This window comes from Ambystoma mexicanum, chromosome 6q (genome assembly GCF_040938575.1).
Source record: "Ambystoma mexicanum isolate Mex_15411 chromosome 6q, UKY_AmexF1_1, whole genome shotgun sequence".
Taxonomy (NCBI): domain Eukaryota; kingdom Metazoa; phylum Chordata; class Amphibia; order Caudata; family Ambystomatidae; genus Ambystoma; species Ambystoma mexicanum.
In genome coordinates this window covers 1,173,457,611-1,173,484,819 of record NC_090937.1, presented here as the reverse complement: position 1 = coordinate 1,173,484,819, position 27,209 = coordinate 1,173,457,611, and the positions used below count along the sequence as shown (strand labels likewise).

Below are 27,209 nucleotides of genomic sequence, written 5' to 3'. Positions count from 1 at the left end.
CATCTTTGCTTTTGCCATTAAATATCTCCAAACTATTTGGCAGGCAGCATTGTGAAGTCCGAGCCTGTACACTCAAGAATATAGGTCCTCCTTTGCTGGCACTGCTCATGGAAACCATATTTCCCAGTTTACCACAAACTGACCTTGTAGGGTGATGTCAAGTATACTAGAGTGCATATCTTGGACTACCAGCTTTCATTTTTAAATCGTTTGCTAGTACATGCCATCTCTGGGTAGAAATTGTAAAGCACATCGCCAATGTGAAGATGTTTTTATTAATTGCATAAAGTGGTACAATTGACCCCATGTTTAATATTTAGCCCCACTTATTTTGAGTTGGTGTCATTTGGGGAGGTTCTAAAAGGGAGGAGTCCAGCTCTTTCGGACTGCAATAATTATCGCTGCAGCCATCCTCTGCATGGTATCTGTTGTGTTCTGAAGGATTTTTGACTCCACCAAGACTAGCCAGGCGTATGCTGACAAGAGAATTAGTAAAAACCGATGTTGACTCCTTGAAGGCAGCATTATGGACCACAGGCTTTTGGCCACTTACGTATTAGTCTTCTCTCATATCAGCCCATTGTCAACTTCTTTCACAAAAGGTTTCTCCCCATTGAAGTGCGACACAAATCCTTGGATGTCATCTCTTCTCCCAAAGGGGAGGACCCTTCCAATTGGGCCAAAGCGGTGAGGCCACAGTCCAATAGTGCCCCTGAAGGTGGTACACAGTGGGAGAATCACATGGGAAGGGCAAGACCTTATGGAACAAGGGAGGACCCCCCCTTATCAACCGCCCTCACCCCCTCACCCTCAGAAGGGTACCACGGCTTCCCACAGCTCAATGTACCTGTGTAAAGTAGAGTAACTGAAAACACTAACCAATGCCGAGGCAGAGAAGAGCAGGGATTCTATGACAAGACGGAGGCGAGCATTATGCTTAACTCTTTAATTTGCCACCAACACAGCAATTCAACATTTTTAATAAACTTTTCCAAACAAATGTTTCTTTCTGGTTTCAGTAAAAGAAATCTTTAGTTTAAAAGTTTGTTTCTCTTTCAAGAGGCTCTATATCGATCTCCTACAAATCCCAAGAGCCTCCTTGTAAACAGTAGTCCTTCCTCCACCAATCCGGTGCTGGTCTCCCCTATAAGGACTGTCCGTACAAGGTTCCTTCCTCTTTCATTTTGCTGCCAACATACGAGATAAGTGCTTATTTTATCTATTAGATGTGACTCTAAAGTTAATTTTGTTTCTGAATTAGATTAATACGACTATATTGAACGTTAGCGCGCAGTGTATATATAAAAAATACCTAGTTTTGAATATTATTATTTATATATTATATTTCTTCCGTGATTAGTGCTCTTGCGAGCGTATCTATAGAGCGACGCCATTGCGCCCGCTCCGAATTGCATTAATGCGGCTCGGAAGAGCCGCGCTGCGAATAGAACTAACCCGAACTTCGGGAGACTGTGGAGCCGGAGCCGCGGGCGCTCTCACCTGTGAGGGGCATCCGGCCCGCTCCACAGCATGTCGCACGGGAGGCGTGTGCTAGGACCCTGGGGAAGCGGGAGGTCTAGAACCTTCCCGTCTTCCCCAGAGCCCCTCCGGTATTCGTATTACGATCGAGAGGAGAAAAGCGGTGTTGAATGCCCTCTGAAATTTATTTTTTTTTAAATTACTTTCTGTCACGGAGCACGTGCGGTTACAGAAACTCTTGCGTGACTCCAGAAGGCCTGCAGTCTTACAGCTGCACCATTTTGTGAGCCTGATCTTCTCAGTCGACAAAAGAACGTTAGCTCTGCTAACTAAAGGACATTATGGCTCATTATGAAGGGGAACATTCTACAACTCCTGAGTATACCGAGGAAGAGTGGGAGGAGGAACCTTCTCTTCAAGAAACTGACCTGTCTCTCAGTTTAAAAAAAGTTTTGGGTGACTCCCTTTCACTAGCAGTTTCGGAAGGAGTACAACCTATTGCTCAGAGACTTGACATGCTTGAAGCATGGATATTACAAAAGGAGCAAGAATCCCCTAGGAAAAAGAGGGCGCTTAGCCCAGGCGAAGCCCCGTCAACTTGACACCCTCGTAGTGGGGTTGAGCAGGGGTGTAAGGCTCGGAAGAGCAAAGTCTCTTTGACCCCCCCGAGCAAAGAAAGGAGGGTTGACCAAGACCCCCATAAAACAGACGACCCCGTCGCAAGATTGAAAAAGGCCTTCCAAGAAAAGTCAGCAGAATGTCTGCCCAGACCCCCTGCCCCAGGGGTGAATAATTTAGGGGACATAGACGAAGGCTACTCGCCCGACGATGGAGGGGAAGAGGATGACCTTCCAGGGCACTCCGCAGCAGCAGAGGAGACTCTAGATCAAGAGGACACTAACGATATGTTTGATCCGGAGGCCATTAGGCATCCAAATTCATCCGAGTGGATACCCTCCCCGAAAGTGGCGCTCTACATGGCGCAACATATATGCAAACCACTTGAGAGAGTAGTAAGATCTCGCATGAGAGCAGAATGTCCCCGTCCAGACCTCCCTGACAAGTTATCGGAGACCACCCGATCTAGACCCAAAGATGGTCACATTCGTAACGAAGGTTTCTAAAGACATTAGAAAGGGCATAGATAGAGCGTGGAGAGGGTGCCAAGACAAGGTACTGGATTTGGCGGGTCCCCTGGCAAAAAGTATGGATCTGGCTGAGAAAGCCAATGACACTGGGACCCCCCCATAGATCCTCTAGTTCTAGCTAACTGGGCGCAGAGAGCCATGTGCTTCTTGGGGAATGCCAACTGCGCCCTCTCTTCGGAGAGGAAAAGAGGAGTGCTCCTAAAAATGGACTCAAAACTAAGCGATTTAGCGTCGTATGAGGCAGGGCAAGGAGCAAAAGGTCTGCTTTTCAGTGAAGCATTTGCAAAGGAAATGTCGCAATTCGTAGGAACCTATTCAGCCCTCGAAAAAGTGCAGAGCTCCATTAAAAATCTTTCCCCAGAGAGTTTTTGTCTGGACCGGACGACAAAGGGGCCGAGCGTCCGGTCGATATTCCTATCATCGCAGGCCCCAAGGCCACAGAGCACAATATTGGGAGGGAAAACAACAAGATGCCTTCTTCCCCTCCAGGACGAGGTTTCCGAGAGGTCGCAGGCAAAGAGGATCCTACAGACATGCAGGCGCCACTGGTGGCGAGTACCTCGAGTGGGCAAGTGGGGGGCAGGACCCTGCAGTTTCTGGACGCTTGGTGCGCATTATCCAGCGATGCTTGGGTTTTAAGCGCCGTAGCAGGCATGCGCATAGACTTTTTAGGCGACCCCTTTCAATGCTGAGAGCCGCAAGCGATACACCTATCAGGACAGGAAGCAGCTTCCCCTGGGTTTATAAGCAATATGTTCCACGTCCACAGAAAAGAAAAAGTCCGTCCAACGAATGGCTGAAGTACAATCACTTCAAGATGGAGGGAATCCATGTTCTCAGAGATTTGTTGCGCGAAAGGGATTGGCTAGCACGTCTAGACCTGAAAGACGCGTATCTTGCAGTGCCCATAGCAGAAGCCCATCGCAGGTGCCTACGCTTCCGCTGGAACAGGGAAGTGTGGCATTTCAAATGCCTTCCTTTCAGTCTCGCCTCTGCCCCATGGGCATTCACCAAACTGATGAGGCCAGTTGCCGCGGCCATAAGAGAAAGAGGTATTCGGATCATAATTTATCTAGACGATATTCTGATCCTAAACCAGAACAAATGCTCTCTAGTCAACGATGTGCGTTGGGTTTTCACCTTACTATCTTCGCTGGGATTCCTAGTGAACCTCAACAAGTCTCAGTTACAGCCAGTTCAAAGGATAGAATTCCTTGGGTTTATCATAGACACAGTGAAAGCAACACTGGAACTCCCGAACCAGAAAGTGAGAGCGATAAAGAAGGAGATCAAGACAGTCCTAACGAAGAAGACCATCTCTCTTTGATACCTAGCCAGAATAGTAGGGCAGCTTCCATTCAGGCCATCTTCCCGGGCCCCCTACATTACAGAGCCCTTCAGAGGCTCAAGACCAGACACTTGCAAGGAGGTCTGGGCTACCATCAATTGATAACCTTAGACAGCAAAGCAATGTCAGAGCTTCACTGGTGGCTGCAAAACATGGAAGCCTGAAACGGTCGCGCCATCTTCGGCGACGGGCCAGAGCTCATAATAGAATCCGACGCCAGCAGAGCGGGGTGGGGAGCAAGATGTGGTCAGTTAGAGACCGGAGGAAAATGGTCAGAGGACGAATTACATCTGCACATAACCTGCCTCGAGCTATTAGCAGGCTCGTTCGCAGTTCAGTCTTTCACCAAGGACAGAGTCAAGTGCTCCGTACTGTTGAAGATGGACAACGTCTCCGCAGTACGATACATAAACAAACTGGGAGGTACCAGATCGAGAATGCTTGCAGAACTAGCGAAAGACTTCTGGCACTATTGCCTTCAGCATCAGATAGCAGTAGCGGCAGAATATCTTCCGGGAGCTCAGAACAACGTAACAGACTGGAACTCTCGATACCTGAAAGATTCCAGCGACTGGAAACTGCTTCACCAAGTCTTCCACAAATTAAACCAAGTGTGGGGTCCCCTACACACAGATCTGTTTGCATCCAGACTGAATGCGCAGACAACCAATTACTTCAGTTGGAGGATGGACCCGGGTGCAGCGGGAACGGATGCGTTTCTACAGTCGTGGACAGGAACAGTTCATTACGCGTTCCCGCCTTTCATAATGATCACAAGACTTCTAGCGAACGTTCGCAGAGACCTAGCAGAGTTGGTACTAGTGGTCCCCCTTTGGAAATCTCAGCCCTGGTTTCCAGTAGGGATGGAACTTTCCTCGGATTTTCCGAGGAAGATTCTGCATCACCCGGACCTCCTCCTCAGCCCATCCGGCCAGTATCACCCTCTAATCGAGATGGGCTCCCTGCATCTCATAGCATGCAGAATTTCAGGAAGAGATGGGAACTGCCAGGAATTTCACAGATCGCTGCAGATTGTATCAGATTCCTGGGCGCCTTCCACCTTTAGGAGCTATAGTTCGGCATGGGATGTCTGGGCGCGATGGTGCACAAACCTGCAGTTGGATCCTGTTTCAGCACCTGTAGTACAGGTCCTTAACTTCCTAGCAAGCAAATTTCTCGAAGGCTGTGCTTGCAGGACGCTGGGTGTTTATAGATCTGCTCTATCCGCAGGGCACGACAGGGTGGAAGGAGCTCCAGTAGGAGAACACCCAGCAGTCCACAGACTACTGAGAGGGATTAGATTAAAGAGGCCGCCGGAGCCCAAATATTCTACCTTATGGGACGTCCGTGACGTCCCACAGTTGTTTATGAGATGGCCAGAAAATAGTCAGCTATCCAGATCTCAGCTTTCAGGGAAACTGGCGATGTTTCTCTGCCTGACAGCATGTCGGAGAGTTTCAGATGTAAAAGCATTAGAGATAGACAGAAAGATCTTTTATCCGGAAGGAATTGCGTTTACTATTCTGCAGAGAACGAAATCCGATTCCAGAGTGATTTCCTATCCCTATTTTCCCCGATAACAAAAAGCTATGTGTAGCGCAGTGCATTAAAGACTACGAGGCTGCTACAGCGCTGGTTAGGCCGCAAGGCGTCACTCAATTGCTAATTGCGCGTAGGAAGCCCCATCATGCCATAGCTATAGCGACAATCGCTAGATGGGTGAAAGAAGTGATGCAGTGAGCAGGCATTGATTTAACCCTTTTTGGTGCACATTCGGTTAGAGACGCAATGGCTTCTAGAGCCTTTTCGGTAGTAGTGTCTTTACAAGACATCATGAAATCAGCTGATTGGTCCTCAGAATCTACTTTTAAGACTTTCTATTTTAAGCCAGTGTCAGAAATGGCTAGTAGGGTGGTACAGAGCTTTGAACAAGCATAATGCTCCCCTCCTTCTTGTCATAGAATGAAGATTGCCCATGCTAACTGCACTGGTCAGTCTTGATTCTTTAAAAAGACAAGGAGGCGAGCATTATATCCCACCCAAATGAATGCAAAAAATGATGAGTTAAGATTGACTTTGTGATATATATGAAACTGTTCAGATTGAGTCAGAACATCGCATTCCCTCTTTTACATTATTTCTTGTCTCTCGTAGGAGAAGAACAGAAACCCGCATGAAAGCATCGCTAGCTAAGGCCAAAGTGATCCCAGTTGTCCCGTTGGACCTTATGGATAGCAAGCCAGGACCGCAACAGCCTCGAGGAGGAATTTAAAGTTGGAAGGTTATTCAGACTTGAGATATTCTGCAGGCAAAGAAAGAGGAAGGAACCTTGTACGGACAGTCCTTATAGGGGAGACAAGCACCAGATTGGTGGAGGAAGGACTATGGTTTACAAGGAGGCTCTTGGGATTTGTAGGAGATCGATATAGAGCCTCTTGAAAGTGAAACAAACTTTTAAACTAAAGATTTCTTTTACTGAAAGCAGAAAGAAACATTTGTTTGGAAAAGTTTATTAAAATGTTGAATTGCTGTGTTGGTGGCAAATTAAAGAGTTAAGCATAATGCTTGCCTCCTTGTCTTTAATAGAATCAAGACTGACCAGTGCAGTTAGCATGGGCAATCTTCATTATACGTATGAATCTTATTTCCAAACTTGGGCGAAGAAGATTCAGAACAGCATCCAGAATAATAACATTAGGCGTACTATGACAAAGAAGAGGCACAGAGGAATGAGAGGCAGAGGCTGCAAGAGAGGTCTAGTTGACATGGGCCTGATGTTTGCATCTAAACTGAGGAAGGACTCAACCTAATGTTGAGCCCTCCATGGAGGAGCCACAAGGTCGGGAAAAAAGGATACAGAGAGAAGGACACTGGGAAGCCGAGACATGAGCACGACACCGTAGAAAGAGTCCAGTGTGGAACATCCACTCCCGAAAGACAGAGGAAGAAGCTCCTGGCATTCCCTGTAGTCGGCAGATGTGTGGAGAGAAGAACACGTCAGTGAAACAAGAGGTTCCCCCGCAGGTCTGTGCCCACCGCAGGGAAATGCTGACCGGCGAGGAAGCAGCACGGCAGATCAGAAGCATCCCGAGAGCCCCAAGACCACCGTGGACCATGGAGAAAGGTAGGCAGGTGCAAGGGGAGGCACAGGGCCCCCGAGGTAGTACTCCAGAAGTTGGGAACAAAGGAGAGCAGGAGTCAAGGCTCAGGGACCCCAATAAGGAAATCCTAATGAACTGTAAAAGCAGCCTGAGCCATCATCATGGTCTCAGTATCTGGCAGGCTAGTAAACTAGGTGGACTAAACGAAGAAGGACGCTGTGAGAGTCTGGGACTCGCACCCAAAAAGGCTATCCAAGTCTCATCAGCAATCATCATAGTCTTAGTACCTGGCAGACTAGGGAAACAGGTGGACTGAACCAAGAAGAAAGCAAGTGCGAGTCTAGAAACCACACCCACAAAGGTAGGCGATCAAAACATAGAAGACGAGAATCCAATGAAGTCATGAAAGGATCATTTGTCAACTTTTCCAAGATTGTGTGTTGAGCAGAAGTAGTATGGGTCAAACCAGGCCAGGTCTGGGATCCCCAAACAAAATAAAAAAAACGAAGAAAACAAGAGGAAGCAAGTCTTAATCCAGAGTTCGGCAAGGCATTGAAAGGAGCAAGGAAAACATTATCACTTAAAGTTGGAACACTAAAAGAAACCAGGGGAAGGAAGATATTTTCCCAGGTACCTCTGTTTTCAAGAAACTATAAAACCCTTCACCCAAGAAGAAATTATACCCTCTACAGAAGGTGACAAGAACGTTATACTTGGTTGTAGATTAGTGCATGGGACAGAAATATGTTTCGACACGACAGTGGACATTTACGAGTTCGGACATTCTGACAGTCTCCTTAGCTTATTGGTTGGGGGAACGGAAACCCTCTTAGTAACAGAATAGCTAGGTTTATTTTTCCTGTTCTTTTAAACAACAAAAGTTTATAACTATAATGCCCATTTAGCTTTGCTACCACTCGCTTGTGCAGCCAAACCTGAAGCTGCTAGGTCAGAATCATAGATTAAGGTACCTGCTTAGAAAATACATCATGTATCTCACTATATGCAGATGATCAGCCCTTCTGATACCGGGCACAAATACACTTTAATCCAATTATTTATTATATAGCCCGCTTAAGGCAATATGCAGGACTTATTAAAGTAAGTCTGAATCATAGCCCTGAACACACAAGGCAGGACAGCATTTGAAACAATTTCGGTGGTGCCCTGAAACCGTGAAATAAGAATTGCAATAAGTGGTGATGGTGAAGCTTTGTACCAAATCAATTATTGTCCAGTGAGAACACAGCTTGAGTGGTGCATGTATGGTGCTGTGAGGCATCAGTAATGAAAAACGGACACAAGTATGCCAGGTTTTTGTTTAAAGACTTTTATTCAAAGAGAAAGAGGGTGGGAAAATGGCTCTCTAGCTCTGCTCTAAGAGGAATTTCCCTACCAAAACTAAGGATCCGTCGGTATCAGAATATCCAAAACAATGCTGTCCTGTGTCCAAGGTTCTATTCCGACCCACACACTAAATCTAAACTCTAAGGTGAAAAGGGAAAGGTATTTAACCTTTGGGAGGCTTTGAAAAATGTTCACAAAATAAGAATAAATGGCTCCAACACAAAATTTCTTGGAGGATAAAAGTCTCTGCTCCAGAGGATGGCTCTCTTCCCATGGGTTCCTCTTTGGTCTCTGAAGTTTCACATATAACAGTTCCTTGTGCCTCTTGTTGCCCACAACAATGTTCACATATAAACTTGTCTGACTTTGCAATATGTTTCTTCATGAACACCTGGTCTACCTTCTTGCCAGGCTTTTGTTTTCCTTCTTGGTTCACACAAATCCTTTTCTCTGTCTTGCTTTCTTTTTCTCAGGATCTCCTTATTAATCAACACAATCATTCCCTCAGTCCTGATGTTTCTCAGGGCCTTTTTTTACTTACAGGTTTAGCTACCTGATATATTCTTCTATCAAGGCAAATTGCTTTCACGCCCTTGCGATTGCCCGGTATATTTTCCTGGCAAGTCTTCCTGTTTTCACACAATTGTGACTGCCTGGTATACTCTGCTACCAGGACTTCTTGTATTTAAACACTTGTAATTTCACAGGCTCTCTGCCTTTCTCCAAAGTTGCACATATACTTTGTCTCGCACTATATCCTTCGGGATATTTTATCCATTCCACATTCCGTCTATATTTGCACAATACATATTCATGCGTTTGTAAGGGTTTTGTTTGTAATCCAAATTCCCTTTTGATAAGAAGTAAATGTGTTCTTTCTCTTTTGGTTGTTAGTACTTCATTTACTAGCATTTGGTACGGCCCCCCGTTACACCCCCAGGGTCACTATTGCCTCTGGGCAGACTAACCAGCTTTTCTTGGCATTGTTGATTTCTCCCGTGACTAACCGAAGAGTCTTCATTTGCCTTTTAAGCTTCCCAGGCACTGGTGTGCATGCACAACCACTAGAGCGCTTGTGGAGGTTGTTGCTTCCTGCAATACTCAATCCCTCTTCCTCCTCCTCCTCCCAGTATTTCAGTCATTCTTGAAAAGGAAGTGCAGTTTTGAGAACGGTCTCGGAAAACAAGCATTCTTAGCAGTGGTGAATGAGTTCTGTATGAACGATAGGTGGAACTGGAGAGAGTGATTTCCCTATTCTTCATGGGAGAAGGAGTATATCTGTAACATTAAGCCATGAGGCGATTGGTTATGGAAGGGTTATTTTCAAGAGAAAATGGGGGATACCAGGTCTCACCCAATGAAGCCAAAACATCTCCCTGGAGGCTGTTTCCTCCCCCCCACGCTCCCATGTGATCCTCACGCATATAGCTGCCCCCAGGGTCAGGATCAGGTAGCGGTTGCCGTCCCCCGGTCACATGGTAGGAGGTAAACGCCAGGAAATCAGTGATGACTCCATAAATTCATTACAGTGCACTTTGGGATATGGTGCATGGGAAATCATGTAGGGCATATATTGCCTTTGAAAGACTTGCAGCAGAAAGTCTCCTATGAAAGATGATCAACAAGGAAACATGTGGATAAGTGCACTTAATTTGTGAACCTCTTTTTTAGGGTGCCATTGATAATTTCGTTATAACCGGTTGCTCCGATTATAGAAGCCTAACAAATTAAGAACAAAAACCATCTTAAATGATTAAGGTCCTTCATATTTTAATCCCTGAATCCACCAGAGGTATAAGATAATCAGCCTAGTTGATGGACAATCCTATGCTAAATAGTCAATTTGCAGTTGCATCTTAAAGAATGATGGTTGTAGGGGCGCTGTTGAGCAGCCGACTACGATGGCCGCCTAGGAGGGGAGATCTGTGTCCAAAATTAATCCTTCAAAGAATCCACCGCCTCCGGCTACAATTGTGAAATTCTGCCGAGCCTGAACGATAGTAGAACCGATTGTACATCCAATCACTCGGTTTGGTGCGAAACTGCCACCTACAGAGGCAGTAACTACTGTTTTAAGAGGTGCCGGTTCGGAAACTGGTGACACTGCGAGCCGAGATAAGGAGGAGCCCAGCCGGGCCGACGTGAGACGAGGGCGGGCCGGGCTACAGATGGTGGCTCACTGCCGGGGGCCGGTGCACTACACTCCAGCTGACACCATCGGGTGCCCTACGCTCCACACGACCTCTCACCTGTGGTTCGAGCAGTGCAGCCTGTATCGATTGTGCACTGGCTCTGCGGAGGGCCGGATTAAATACATCCGAACACGTGGCCCCTTGACACACCCGAACGGTGCTTGGGCTGACCGGCGTCCACGACCAGCTACCGTCAGCATGCCGATGTCTAGCCGGACATCCAAGCCCCACGTACAGTGGGCTAACCACTTCGGACAACCCAACAGGATCGAGGACCAGATGGGGAGGAAGGCGTAGAGTCACCAACGGAGTCAGTGGGCTCATTGGAGCAACAGCACACATGCCTCCTCAGATGGCAACAGGCGGGACAACAGTCTACCCCCTGCAACACCACCTGTGACACCAGTGTGCTTGAATTGAACTCTACCCACCTCACCATAGCCAAGTAAGCCATGCGATCGCAATGAATGCGGAGCAATAGCGAGAACTGTGCTCCCCTAGAGAGCCCAGCAAGGAGGGAAAGTGCCAGCACTCTGCGACCCACCCCACGACAATAGCCTGGCAATGTGACTATAGTGCGTGCAGTAAATAATAGCCCGAAACTGCATGGTGTGATGCAGGGCTGCTACCCACAGAGGCACCATTTGGGATATAATGCACATAATGCAGATCTCACCGCTGCACTAACGGGGAGGAAATCCTGGGAAGCTAATTGAACACTGCAGATAGACACAGCTACAGAAGGCAGCACCCCACGCCAACACCTAGCCCTAATGCCGCTACAAGGGATACAGAGGCCATTACCTGCGAACAGGTGATCACACATGCTCCCGCTGCCTCCCTAATTCCCCTATTAACCGCAAACTACGTGATTGGATCTACTCCAGCACCAAGCAGCCGAACAAACTCCAAAACTCCATGTACGCGCGCACACCTGAACCAACATGGTCCGACATGAGAGGGCAAGGGGAATCCTAAATCATGATGCCGAGGAGAATGCTATACAAATAAGCCAGGAAAGAAACGCAGGGCAGATAGCACACAGCAGTTCAGAGTATACATCTACAACCACTGTAAGCCAACCTCGGGATCAGCTTACTCCAGAGGCCCATTGGAAACCTCACTCTGCCACCCGAGAACAGGCGGACCTCACCTGAACCGGAGCGAATCCCGACCGGCCTACAGCAAGAGGTGCCGCCAAGCAAGCGAAGAGCAGATTCAACATCCCTCCCAGCAGACGACACATCAGGCAGCAACTGGATTGTGCAGTTAACTCTAGCAAATGAGGGGATAAGGACAAGTACAACAAGCATCCCATTGTGATCACTTGGTGAGACAGAAGGCAATCGTCTGACCAAACTACTCCATTGCTGGCACAAGCAGACAGACTGGTCAACCAGGTGGCAAACATATACTCAACCCATTTGAATCGAGATAAGACCCACTCACCAATCCACTAGCTATAATAGCAGCCTAAAGACGCCCGACATCACTGCAACTCAGACGACCAATACTAAAGGAACAAGTAAAGACGGGCACTGCACCTTCCCACCAATGATAACCCACACAATGATAAAAGGGGCCAACAAGAAAAAAGGCCCTACGGACTCCTTCACTGCCCCGAGATCAACAACTTCTGCCACCCCCTCCACCCTCAGACACTACGGCGATGGACTGCAACATAGGCGGTTCCAGAGACAATCACTTATTACAGACTATGCAGAATGGCTTCTTAGCCATCAATGTCAAATTAGACGACATTGTGGGAACGATAGGATCACTAAAAGCCAAGATAGAGGGGAGTGGTCGAATCACAGAGGCTAAAAACAGAATTGGCGAGAATGAAGATGTAATACAATACCATGACCAAACTCTGAACACTATACAAACTGAACTGAAGAAAATGGCAAACAAATGTGAGGACCTGGAATCAAGGTCAAGACGCAACAACATCCGCGTAGTGGGGATTCCGACAACTGCATGCAAAGGCTCCATGGAACTGTTTGTGGAGAAACTCCTAAAATATATGTTCGACATCTCCAAGTTGTCCCCACAGTTCCTAGTGGAAAGAGCACATGGGTCACTTGCACCACCTCCCCCCGACCTGGCAAGAGAAAAAGGCTTCCTACAATTCGAATCAAGCACTATACATATATGTCCGATTTCCCTGCTAGCGTACAAACACGGAGAAGATCCTACAATGCAGTGAAACGCCTTCTCAGAGCTCAGAAGGTGCCATACTCCCTGATGTTCCCTGCCCGGCTAAGGATACAACACATTGAGAGGGTCCACTTCTCCGATAACCCGAACAGGCAATGTCATACGTGGAGTCTGCGATCTCCTTGACCCCTCGACATCCCCACTCAGAAGCAGAAGGGCCACGGAGCGACTCCTCAGACCACAGAGACGACAATGACTGAAGGAGGCTCAATGAAATTCAGAACCCACGCAGTCGACGCACCACGTGCATGGCGACAAATGGATTGGACATGTTGAGCTAACTAGACTGCTCCAGCTGTCAACACGACCCCCCCTGGATTTAACCAACAGTTTATATTGGTTACATCATCGAGTTGGGGCTGATGGTGAGGGTGGTGGGTGGGATGGTAAGGGGAATGGGATCATGTTGATGAAAGTTCTTGGGAGCCGGACTAATGGTGGTCAGGCCTGCACAACCCGATCAAAGCAAAGATACTATGGGCATATCTGGAACGCCACAAACCTTACATAGTAACGCTGCAAAAGACCCACGCTCTAGAAGTCACCCACAAGCAATTTGCACACAAATGGGGGAAAACCAGTTTTTTTACGAATTATTCATCACAGGCGAGGGGTGTAATAACACTAATACACAAGGGCGTTAATTTCAAGACCGGCTTGATACACATAGATCAAGAAGGCAGATACGTGATAGTATCAGGTACGATCAATACCAAACCATTAACCTTGGTCAATACATATGGTCCTAACACGGATGAACCAGCATTCTACGCTGAAGTCGCAACTTTACTAAGTCAAGACCCTGACACTCCAATAATATGGGGAGGCGACTTCAATAAGATTCTCGACATCATCAAGCAAATCATGACCCAATACAGACTGGTCGACATTTGGCACAGAGAAAACCCCTTACTTACTGAATGCACCTACTATTCAACAGTTCACGATGCTCACTCTAGAATAGACTGGTGGCTCGTTTCCAAGGACTGTGTTGGGGAAGTTACTGAGACCAAAATATTACCACGAACATGGTCGGACCATTCCCCGGTGGTACACCAGCCCGAATGTGGCGAAGGGCCCCGCCCGCACTTCAAGATGACTCCCTGGTGGAGACACTTAGAATTGAGATCGAATCGTTCTTCATCGAAAACGAGGGTACAGTCTATAGGTATTCTACGATATGGGAAACGTTCAAGGTATGGCTAAGGGGGGGGAAGATGATCGCATCAACAGCTGGTATCCTGAAAACCACTAGGAGAGAATTGGGCGAGAGAGCAGGAAATCAAGGACCTAGAAAATGAGTACTCGATAACGTGATAAGGCTCTACTGGGTCTTATCAACGGGAACAGACATTCTGTGAATTGGCAGATCGTGAGACTAGGTTCATGAACAGGAGAGGATACAAGCGAGACGCTATTGGGAGAGCGACCGACCTAGCTGATTACTAGCAGGCAACACATAAATGGGATCTCTAGACCCGAAGGCTCAATTACTGTTAATCCTGAGGAAATAAACAATATGTTTAGGGGATATTACAGTACGCTATATTCTAATGCAGATACAGCCACAGAAGATGAGGTTAAGACATACCTAGAGAGCACACGACTACCTACCTTGGACGCTACAACCAGAGAAAATCTAAGTGCCCCAATCACAACAGAAGAAGTTACTGAAGCTATAGCCTCACTGGCAGCCAGTAAGGCCCCTGGGCCCGATGGAATCACCATTGAGCTATACAAAGCATACAAAGATACCCTAGCCCCCAAACTACTCAAGATGTGGGAAGAGGCCTGCACCATTGGATCGCTGTCACTTTCCTTTACGGAAGCGTTAATAACAGTCCTGGCAAAACCTGGGAGATCCCCCCCCCCAATGAAAAAATGTCCTTATCGCCCGCTCTCATTAATAAATACTGATGCAAATATTTTTGCTAAAATACTAGCCAACAGGCTATTACCCCATATGTCGACACTGGTCCACCCCGACCAGGCGGGTTTCATCCCAGGGAGATCCATGGCACTGAATTTACACAAATAGTTTGACACAATGGCGCAGATTAACCCAGAGGTTCCGGCTGCTGCAATGGTACTAGATGCTGAAAAAGCATTCGATTCAGTGTTGTGGAACTTTTTATTCGGTGTCCTCTGATGACTATGACTGGGGGAGGGTTTTAACAAATTGTAGGACTCCTGTATAGTGGCCCCAAAGCAAAAATACAGACGAATGGAAACTTTTCGAAGGAAATAAATTTGGCCAGAGGGACCCATCAGGGCTGCCCGTTCCCCCCCCCATTTTATTCCCCCTTGACGATGGAACCATTTGCAAGTAGAATATGCCAATTCCTTAGACACAGGGGAATGCATATAAAAGGCTCCACGCAGATAATATTATACGCAGATGATACATTAATATACCTAAAGCACCCAGATGTAAACATAGTACCCGTACTTCCAGCAGTTAGCAAATTCACTGTACACTCAGGCTAAAAGATCAATACCCTGAAGGCATAACTGTTCCCACTCACCGATAATACCCCTAAACCAACACACTTGCACAGGATGAAATGTACCCGTACTTACAGCAGTTAGCAAATTCACTGCACACTCGGGCTAAAAGATCAATACCCTGAAGTCAGAACTGTTCCCACTCACCAATAATACCCCCAAGCCAACACAGTTGCACGGAATTAAATGGGCCGAAGGAATGGTGAAATACCTGGGAGTCATGGTGGTATGAACACAAGCTTCTTGCCGACTACCTCAACAAGCTGGAGCACAAGCTTAACCTATGGCGTAAACTCCCATTGTCACAGATAGGCCGGGTAGCCATCTTTAAAATGGTGGTAGCCTCTAAACTCCTATACTACTTTAACACTATACCGATCTGGCCGGGACGACAGTTTTCAACACCCTCAGTGGGGTTTGTATGGAATGGGAAGACCGCTCCAATGAAATGGGAATCTCTTAAGGAGCCATACAACCGAGGAGGTCTGGCCGCCCCAGACTTAATTATACTACCTTACTGCCCAAGCCCAATATGCAGGTTTCTGGTATTCCCTAGACAATAAGTTCTCTCACACTGATCTCGAGAGCCAGTCAGCAGCCCCAAATGACATAAGGACCACCCTCATTAGTGAATGCAAAAATGACCCCCTGCCTCTTTGACCCGCTGCGCACCACATTATAAACATGTAAGCGGATAAGGGCTAAATTACTAATTGATGATCCATATAACACACACATTCCCTTGTGGGAAAATCCTGATCTCCCTCCCCCCTCCCCCGCCCCTAACAATGGACGTGGATATACAAAAGGCATGGGACCTACACCATGAAATAAAACTAGGGTACTTATTTATCGAGGGCAGGTATGTAACATTGGAGGAATTTAAAAGCAAGCTGGGGAATAACCCTGTCCTCGTTCTACAATATTACCGGATGAGGGCAGCATTGAAGCGTAAATGGCCATCATATCCGGTGGAGCCAGATTCCAACGAATATGTGGAAATGATAACGTCAGGCAATGAGAGGAGATTATTATCGAGCCTATATTCAAAGATACAGCACGGTCTACCACAGCTCGATACACTGAGGGGAAAATGGGAGGAAGACGCTTAACCAAAGAGGTGTCACTCAAGACGCGACTTAGGTCAATACAAAGTGCTGGTGCTAAATCGTCTCCACTACACACCTGCACATATCACTAGGTTCAACCCGCAGAAAATACAACTATGTCCGAAATGTAATTCAGATAAAGCCGACACTATAGACATGTTTTGGAAATGTCCCACAATCGCTGAATCTTGCCACTGTATTGCAAAGTCACCACACGAAATGATCGGCATACCCCCAACACCCATGCCTCTGAAATACTTGTTGGCCGATATAGGCAAAAGAGACATTAGGACTCGTAGATTATTTGACCTCAGATGTGTACTAGCCGAAGAATTTATATTACTGAAGTTTAGCAAACTAGCCAAGGTAAATGACAATGAAGAAGGGTTTATACACACCATAACACCCTGGCCCAAAGACATCTGGGCCCCATACCGGGCCTACGTGGAAAAACTATCCGGAACTGACCGACCAACAAAATGTGGACAAGGCAGAGAAACGGTGACCGCCCACCAATATAGACTACAAGTTGAACTGATGTAAAACGATACCCCAGAGTTGTGTCCAACTTAACCGATTAACCATGTAACAGTATAAACCGCTTGTATGTGAATGCCATATGTTAAATAAAGTTAATTTTAAAAAAGACTGATTCTGTAGTTTAGATTCTGTCACCTAGATGCTGGACACATTCTTGAGGTCAATCCAGCAGCCTGGCCAAACCCCAATTTACTTCCCTTGTGGGCACCAGAAGACAACAGATTAAAAGCCACACTTCAGCAACCTGGCACACCAGTCTACCATGAACATGTATTTTTTTTTTAAAGTTTCTTTATTGATTTTCACATACAGCAACATTAAACACCCCGCTAACTCCTGCCGCCCTCCCCGCCTCCCTTACCATCCCTTTAATCCCTTTTACCCTCCACACGACTCATACATCTCCACTACAAAAGGTCCAATACTCTCTGCCTCCTCTAGAAAAAGAAAAAAAAAAACTTATTCAGTCTTTCAATTATATCCTCCTCTCTGGTCTCAAACAATCGCTGCCCCAATTGTCACCCACCTCTCATCATCCCACCAATCTACAGTTTTATACTTCCGTCACTGATGACTGCGCTGACCGGGCATCATCTGACATGTAATGCCTAAAAGAAGACCAATAGTCCAATGGTCGGCTAGTGCACGGTAGCGTCATCGCATATCTGGTTTCTTTAAGTTCACACATTCTCATATTCTCGAGCCAGGCTGCGAAAGTTGGGGGGCTATTCTTACCCCAAGTCTTAGCTACCACATATCTGGCCACGGCTACTGCCATGCCGAGCAGTCTCTTATCAACCCGGGAGTTGCCTTCGATTAATGCCAGTAGCCAGAGCTCCGGCGAGTAGTCCTGTTCCGTAGTAAGCATGTCTTTCACTGCGCTTTCGATTTCCTCCCAGTAGGGTCTCATGCGGGGGCATGCCCATGCCATGTGGTAAAAGTCTGCTGCCTCTTTGCCGCATCTTTTGCATGCTATTATACCTTCAGGGTAGAATCTGCTGAGCTTCTGTGGGGTACAGTATGCTTGCTGCAAGAATTTGTAATGTACCAGTCTATGTCTGGCATTTAGTGAGATTACCCGTGTTTGCATACATACAGACCTCCACTGCTCGTCACTCAGCTCCCTTCCCAAAGAGGCCTCCCAAGCTATTTTAAACCCCTGCCTCTGTATAAACATCTTGTATATGGTAGCTACTAGCTTCCTTGCTGTCCGAGGTTGAATAACATATTGCTGAGCCACATGCAGCACGGGAGCCCTCGGAAAGTCTGGCCATTGTGTCCTTAATAACCCTCTCAGTCTGTAGAACTGCAGTAGAGTCACTGCATCATGCTCCCCTTGTGCCCGCAACTCATCCCACTGTTTAGATCGCCCATCCACTACCAGAGCCCCCAATTTCAATACCCCGAGCTTCTGGAAGTGATCTTTAAATGACTTCTCATGTGTGAGCGGGATACCTATTATGTTATACTGGGAGGTCAGGGTGGTAGTCCGGTGAGAACTTTAGCAATTGTGCAAAGCGTACCCAGGCCCTGCATGTCACAGATTGGATGAATTTCATCCATCGGGATCGGGTCTCTCTTTACCCACAACATGCCCATGAGGCTGCTCGGATATTAAACAGCAATGGCTATGCGCGTCATTCCACCCTGCAACATACTGTAGCTGAGCCGGCAGGTAATATAGCTGCAAATCCTGGTACTTCAGGCCTCCATGCTCATATGTATCTGGTAAGGTTTCATTATGCAATGTGGCGTTGCTTACCTGCCCACACAAGTCTAGCCATCATCTTCTTAACGCGAGTCCAGAAACTGACCGGGGGCCACAGGGGCACATTATAAAAAAATATACAACATTTTGGGTAGAATGACCATCTTGGCCAAGGCTATGCGGGCGGCCTGCGAGACAGGAAGAAGAATCCACGATTCAACCCTCTGTTCCAGAGTCTCCAGGGTCTTCATGTAGTTTTCATTATACAGAGTTTCTACCTTCGTGGAGACCATGATACCCAAGTACCGGAGGCCTTGTGGGCACCACCGGAAGTACCCGCCTACATCCCCTGTTGCACCCCGGGGGTCAGAGGGAGAATCTCTGATTTGTTCCAATTGATTCTAAGTCCGACAGCTCCACGAACCTTACCACCTCTTGGGTTAGTGGGCCTAAGTTTATTCTAGGGTGCTTAACATACAGCAGGATATCGTCTGCATATAGCGATATAATGGTGCGCGAAGCATTCACCCATATGCCCTTCTGCAGGTGGACTTCCCGAATGTGGCACGCTAGATAAGGGGCAGCCCTGTCGTGTTCCTCGCGTGGGGTAGATAGTTTCCGAGATCACGCCATTTGTGTATACAGTTGCCCTGGGGGCTGTGTATAATAGTTTGATCCAGACAATGTACATGAGACAAAGTCCGGATCGGCGGAGCACCTCGAAGAGAAAGGGCCGCTCCACCGAGTCAAAGCAAAGGCCTTTTCTGCATCATTTATTTATTTATTTGCATTTGTTAAGCGCACTTGCAGCCCATAAGGCATCAAGGCGCTGTTACAGAGGATACACAAACTTAGGATTACAGACAGGTGCCAAGAGGGCTCTTAGTTACAGATTGGCAAGCATATATGCAGTGGAAGATACAGGTTAAGGTTAAACAAAGAGTCTGGTTTTGATAGCCTTACGGAAGGCTAGGTGGGATTCAATGAGTCTTAGGTGAGGTGGCAGAGCGTTCCAGTGCATGGCTGCTAGGGTGGGGAAGCTGGAGCCACCAGCACGCACTTTCCGAGTAGTAGGCGTGACAATTGAGTTGGCATAAGGGGACCTGAGAGGTCTCGTGGTGGTGTGCCTAGTAATTCTGTTGGTCAGGTAAGGAGGGGCAAGTTCGTGAAGGCCTTTGTGTGTGAGAGCAAGAGTTTTAAAGACAATTCTCTCTTTGACAGGGAGCCAGTGTGCTTGCCTTCTGATTTCGGAGATATGGTTTCTTCTTGAGGTGCCGGTGGCTGCCCTTAGCGCATTGTTCTGGGCTAGCTGCAATTTGGCCAGGTTTTTGCTGGATGTCCCCACGAGAAGGGCATTACAGTAGTCAAGTCTTGACCCGATAATTGCCCTGGCAATCGTGAGGAAATTTTGACGGGCCAAGAAGGGCCTGGCTGCATTGAGGACTTTGGAGTAGTAGGCCGAGGATGCAGCGATAGCATTGACCTGTCTATCCATAGACAGGTCGGAGTCAAGGTAGACTCCGAGTGTCTTAACATGGTTCGAGACCTTGATTGGAATGTTATCAATGGTGAAGGAGGCGTACTGATCTCTGAGGTTAACCAGAGTGAAGGGTGACCCCAATGAGGAGGAGTTCGGTCTTTTCGCTGTTGAGGCACAGCCAATTCTCCGCCATCCAGGATTGGATGGTAGTGTAGATAGAGGTGAGGGTGTTGGAATCTGCTAGGTAGTCGCCCTTGAGTGGGATCAGTACCTGCGTATCATCAGCATAGTTGGTATATGAAATACCCAAGGAATCCAGGATGCTAAACAGGGGCCTTGTAAAGAGGTTATAGAGTGTTGGGGGGATACATGATCCCTGAGGGACACCGCAGGTGAGGAGGCGAGGGGTGGCGGCGGCAACTTCAGAAAAGACTTTCATGGCCCTTTCTTGGAGAAAGGAGGTGATCCACTGGCAGAATTTCGGGGAGAAGTTGGCTTGGGTGGCGAGGTGGTGACACAGGGTGATGTGGTCAACCAGATCGAACGCTGCGGATAGATCCAGGAGCAGTAGGAGGGCAGGTTTGCCTGCATCTCCGAGGTCATCCATTTGGTTCTTTAGATCTAGGAGGGCCGTTTCAGTGCCATGTCGGGGGCGGAACCCAGATTGCCGCAGGGCGAGGAGACGGTTGTCCTCTAAGAACTTTTGGACCTGCAGGTAGGCTGCTTTGTCCAAGATTTTGAGCAGGAATGGTACAGTTGTGATGGGCCTGTAATTCCCCGGGACGGTTGGGTCGAGTGAGGGTTTCTTGAGGAGTGGGCGTACCCACGCTTCCTTGAGTCCTGATAGGACATGGCCTGATTGGAAGGAGGAGTTGATAAAGGCTGTAAGGAAGGGGGCGAGGGTATGTGCGGAGTCTTTGATGAGGCTGGCTGGGCAGGCATCGCCTTTACAATTGGAGGGTTTGATAGAGTTGAGCAGGGTGATGACCTCTTGCTCAGTGATGTCTTTGAATTCGAACATTGGGGATGACGTGGTCTTGATGGGTGGCATGGCGTGGATGTTCGCTATTATATGGGAGAGGGCTTTTTGGTGGCCACGAATTTTTGTTTGGAGGGTGTTGAGCTTCTCTAGCATGGCAGATTGAATGCTGTTACACCACTTGTCATCTTTGATAACTGAGGAGGGGGGGGGGGGGGGGGGCAGATGGTTTTTCAAGTTCCCTAAAGATTGTGAATAGTTCCTTAGATCCTGACTTGGCGTCGGAGATCCTGGCGTTGAAGGAGGCAGCCGATTTGGAAATGGCTTTGAACTTCTATTAAGTGGCTTCAGTGGGGTTTGTTTTCAAGGAGGATAGCACAATCCTCTTTTGCGCACGTTGGTCAAGGAGTTCTTTAGAGAACCATTAGTTAGCATGTTTGGCTTTCTTAGCTTTTTTGAGAGTCAGGGTAGCAATGGCGTCCACGGCTGACGCGATGACATACTTTGAAGGTGTCAGCTAAGGTGTCAGGGTTATTAGATGAAGGTGCCTGAAGGGTTGGGTTAAGGAGGTAAGGTGCTAGGTTCTCGACTGTGAGGAGGCGTGAGCTCCTGGCGTAGGTAGCGAGGCATGGTGATGGCGGAGAGAGCCACTTTTTTGGTTCCGAGGTTGAATTGGATGTAGTGATGGTCAGACCAGGGGATAGGGGTATTGGCCGTGATGAGAAGGGAGCAGTTGTGATGACTGATCCAGTCAAGGGTACGCCCTTTGATGTGCGTGGGGTCAGAAATGGAGTGCACAAAGCCGATGTTGGAGAGTGCCTTCTTGAGGTGTTTCGCTGGGGAGTCTTTAGGGTCATTCAGCCCTAGGTTGAGGTCACCAAGGAGTAGAACCTGTGAGGTCTTTTTGATGTTGAGACAATGCAGGGATAAGGGTGTCATGGAAGTCAGTACATGGGCCAGGGGGTCTGTATACAATGTACATGGATATGGTGTAGTTGGGCGAGACATTGATTTTTAGCGGGAGGTAGTCACTATTGCTATCAAGGATGCCTTCAGCTTCTCTGATGGTAAGGGTGTCCCTAGCGATGAGGGCAACGCCTCCACCTCTCTGAGAGGTGCGGTCTTTCCTAAAAATGGAATATCCAGGTGGGATGGCGAGTGATAAGGCCGGGCCTGAGCTTTCATTCAGCCAGGTTTCAGTAAGGATGAGGAGGTCGAGCTTGTCGTTTATGAGCAGGTCGTTGATGTCAAGGGCGTGAGCTGGTATGGAGCGGGCATTAAGCAGGGCGCAGCTTAGCGTGTAGGCATGGGGAGGCGGGGGGGATAGGTGGGCTGGTGGGTGAGGATGGAGGGTCAGAAGTACTAGGTGGTGTGGTCAAGGGTGCGGCAGCAATAGGATCAATAGGCACAGAGACATCATTGAGTGGCACAAAATCAAGTGTGGTCATGGGGGCGACAACAATAGGATGAATAGGCACAGAAACATCATTGAGCTGCACAAAATCAAGTGTGGTCATGGGGGCGGCAACAATAGGATGAATAGGCACAGAAACATCATTGAGCTGCACAAAATCAAGTGTGGTCATGGAGGCGGCAACAGTATGCGCTACAGGCATGGGTGCAGTAGGACTGAAGGGCGAGGGTTGTGGGGCAAAGTTAATGTTCATAGTAGGGTTGGTGATCGTGAAGTATTGTTTGTTGACACCCTTGATGATGAACTGTCGTGTCGTGGCAGAGCATGTGTGTGCTGGCCACTGGCTTCTTATGCCCAACCTAACATTTCAGTAACCAAAAGGTAGGGGTAGAACTGATGGGGTTGGTGGGCTGAGTGCGGGACCGTAGTCGCGCATTCCTGCTGTGGTACAGCGGAGGGTGTGTGTTTGCTAGCAAGGTAGGCGCACATGAAGGTTGTAGCATGGGGGCATTAATGCTATTGGCCTTACCTTGTGCAGGTTTAACAAAGCGTGGGGGCGCCAACTGCGCCATCGAGCAGCGGAGAGCTGCAGAGAGAGAATGCGGCCTTGTCCTTTGGCCTTCTCGGGCTGACGGCGGGCCTCCTCTCCCTTTAAAGCGGGAGAGGAGGGGCTGCGGGCTCCGACACGCGAGTCACGTGACTCTGCTCCGGCAATCGTGTTGTCTGTTGCCATGGTGCACAGACAGTTTCGCCTGTGGTTGTGTATTGCAGCTGGGGGCTCGTGATGAGCAATGGCGGCATGGGCAGGAGGAGCTTGTCCGTAGCTGCAGGGGGATGTCTGTGATGTTCTCTCTCGCAGCGGAGCTGCAGAGAGAGAATGCGGCCTTGCATCAAGGGCTGCTATCGCTATTGGGACTTCGGGATTCACATTATGCATTAAATGGAACAGGCGTCTCAGATTATTCTGAGTAGATCGGCCCGGTATAAATAAATTCTAGCGAAAATCTTGGCTTATCAGTGTTGATTAAAGATAATGGTCCATAGGACGCTAATTGCCGAGGGTCTTCACCCGGTTTGGGAAGTACCGTTAACTAGGGGTGTCACGGTATTCGTTTTATGACGGTACGATAACCTTCTTTCCAAATGACGGTATATCATGGTTATCGCGGTATAGCAGGTGGAGTTCACTGATCTTAACAAATATTTTCTAAAAGGTCATAAATTGACAGATTTATCATCACAAACAAAACCAGGCACCCAGGGCCAGAATTGGGCTTTTCAACATACTTTCCACCAAACACAAGTGTGGAGTGGAGCCCTGCTGCAACTGGCAAAGCAAACTGAAAAGCTTTTCTTAAGTGGTCATTTAGGCTTTTTGCTTCCCCACTGGCTACTGGTGAAGATGAACATGTTGCCATCTTGATAACCTGCATGCCACAGATCAATGGAGGCTGATGGTAGTACACGTGTGCACGCACACACACACACACACACACACACACACACACACACACACACACACACACACACACACACACACTTTACGTTACGTTACAGCCTTTAGTTTACTTGCGGACCAAAAGGTGTTCAGTAATCACTGACATGTTACCCTTTGGTATGGCAGCAGGGAATACCCACAGAGATGAGAGAATTTCGCAGTGTGGCTTATTATATGTAAATTCAATGATAGAACCAGGGAAATCCCCCCCCATTGCCATATGTTTAGTGAACATTATCCATTATAAATATATAAACCCCAAAGCCGCCACCCCAAAGTAAACCCTTTTCCTTCTTGGCACTGTATCTATTCTTCCTATTGCTAACATATTGATTTTGTGTAAGGCACGTGTGGTTTATGGAATGGCATTAAAAACTGCTCCAACTGAAACTACTTGGCAGACGGCACATCCAACAGTGCAAAACCAAGACTGTGCAGCAATTGCTTACTGCAGCCTTTCCAAATCAGATTGAAAAGCACACTTAACGGTATGAACGGTATAAACAATGTGACGGTTATTATTGTTCAATTAAGTGGTTCACGGTATCTTTAACGGTATACCGTTATACCGTTACATCCCTACCGTTAACAATGCCGATCTAGTAGTCTCTGGGAGGATACCTTTTGCAATGGCCCCTTCGTACATCTGCAATAACTGGGGAACTAGAATATTCGCATACTCTTTATAGAATTCAACTGTTATCCCGTCTATCCCCAGAGCTTTACTGTTCGGGAGAGCCCTAATGGCTTTGTGAATTTCCTCTTCTGTGATTGGAGCATTGAAAGCCTCCCCCTGTTCCCTATCCAGCCACCCCAATGCAACTTCATCTAGGTATTGTGCCACAGTGTCGTGTCCATATGTGTGACGGGACTCAAACGGGTATAATATTCCCAAAATTCCCTATTTATCCCATGTAGGTCTTTAATCATGTTACCATCCCGCCCTTCGACCTCCATAATAGGGGTATTATGGTGTTCCTGGCGTTTGGCCCAGGCCAGGGTCCTACTCGGCCTGTCCCCCTCTCCGTATCTTGTCGCAGCTATTGGGTCGCCCAGAAACCTTTCTTCGCTCTCAGCCAACTGCCTAAACTCCTCCCTGTGGTCGCCCAGTTCCCGCTGGAGCTCAGGGGTATCTACCCTGCCTTGTTCATTCTCTAGCTCCCAGATAACCCCCTCAAGCCTACCCATGGATCTGCGGATCATTTTCAACACTCCACATTCTTTTGAGATGCAACAACCTCTGATATATGCTTTGAAAGCCTCCCAAATCGTACTCTGGTCAGGGACAGATCCAACATTAATTTGTAAGTAGGTGTTTATATCTTGACTTATCTCCTCTCTGAACGCCACGTCCTCTAATGCCGTGGCCCTGAACCACCATCTGAGCGGTCTAGGTGTGCTTGCGATGCCCGAGAAGCAAGCCAGTACCGGCGAGTGGTCCGAGAGGGTACGTGGGAGTATACTGGTAGTCATAACCGCACTCGCCATGGGACTGGTTACCATAATATAGTCTTTTCTTGATGAACTATGGTTTACCGCCGAGTAAAAGATATATTCCCTATTCACAGGATGCTCGCTTCGCCACACGTCATGCAAATTGTGGTACGCAGATTTGGCAGCCCATGTTGCGTCGTGACTGATCCATCCAACTCCAGGGTGAGGGCCAGATTAAAATCACCCACCCAGATAATCTCATATGCTGGGAATCTATGTACATGGCATGCACATTGATGGAAAAAGTTGGGCGCATAGATATTTATAATGAGAATGTTTGTGCTATATATCTCCCTCTCTAGGATTAGGCATCTTCCCTCCTCATCCCCTATTTGTTTGTGTGATCTGAACTGCAGGGATCCGTGTATGTATGTGGCAACCCCTCTGGAATGTGTGGACTAGGACGAGCAATATCTATGCACTCCCCAGCCCGGATGTATAGGGAGGGGGGAGCCACGGGCCAAGTGCGTTTCTTGCAAACATAGAAAGTTGACCGTATGGGCCTTACTAAAATTTGCTATGGCACGCGTCCTTTTTCGATTTGTGAATCCCCTTACATTCAATGTCATCACTGTAAGAGGCCCATCCCGCGTCCCGTCAAGATCTAGTGTGGCCATGCTATGCTGGGACTGTTGGTTGTCCATGGTCTGTGTCTAAGGGCACCCCCCCAATGACATGTCCCCAGCGTCTAGAGGGTCGGCATAAAGTGTAAGCTTTAAACGAGTCGTGTTGCTACTAGCACAAGTATAAATCCCTGCTGAACTCAGGTCTAAACAGCATCGGCCCGTAACTTCCCCACCCCTTACCCGCTCATGCCAGAAACTATAACTTACCGGCACCCCCCCTCAACTATAACTAAACTGTACCGCAGTATCTGCGGCCGGTGGGGCTCGGAGGGCAGTTCCAATGCTCCATAAGGCAACGGGCTAATTATAACTGGTCTCCCTCCCTTCTCCTGGGGGTCCGGTTATACCGGGACCCCGCTCTCCCGGTTCAAGGTTCACCACTCAAAGGATATTGACGGCTCAGGGCGGGAGTCCAGACGAGCCACCCGGGTCTGGTAGGTCCCTGGCGAACCGTTCCGCTGTCTCCGGTGTGGTGAAGAATACTGTTGACCCATTGTGCTGCACGCAAAGCTTAGCTGGGTACATCATAGAGTACGTTATCTCTTTATTCCGCAGAATATTTTTTCGCAGCCTGAAAGGTTTTCCTCTGGTCTTGGACTGCTGGACTGAAGTCCGGATACAGGCGTTGAGTGGAGCCTCCCCATTTTAGTTCTCTCTTCTCTCACGCCACACGCAGTATGGCGTCCCTGTCCCGATGGCAGGAGATTCTGGCAATGATAGGGCATTCCGGGACACCTGGGGGCGGCCTCGCCGCTAGCTAGCGGTGCGCTTGTTCCACCATGTATATGGCCGACAGCGGAGGGTTGTCCAGTATGTCAACAAGAAGTTGTCCTATGAAATTTTCCATATTGTCTATGTTCGTTGATTCCGGAACCCCTATAACTCGAATGTTATTCCTCCTTGAGCGGCCCTCCAAGGCCTCATTCTTCGCCACTAACTATTTTTTTAAACCGTCTGTTGTAGGCTGGACACTTCACGCTGCAGCATCGCAATGTTGTCCTCCGTTGTCCATATTCTCTGT

At 47.9% G+C, this 27,209-nt stretch overlaps 1 protein-coding gene across 1 annotated transcript in view; it reads right to left on the bottom strand.

Moving 5' to 3' along the window:
* RFC1 (replication factor C subunit 1) overlaps positions 1-27,209 on the bottom strand; it is a 1,503,724-nt gene that overhangs the window by 1,173,379 nt on the left and 303,136 nt on the right. The gene's annotated exons all lie outside the window — the stretch shown is intronic.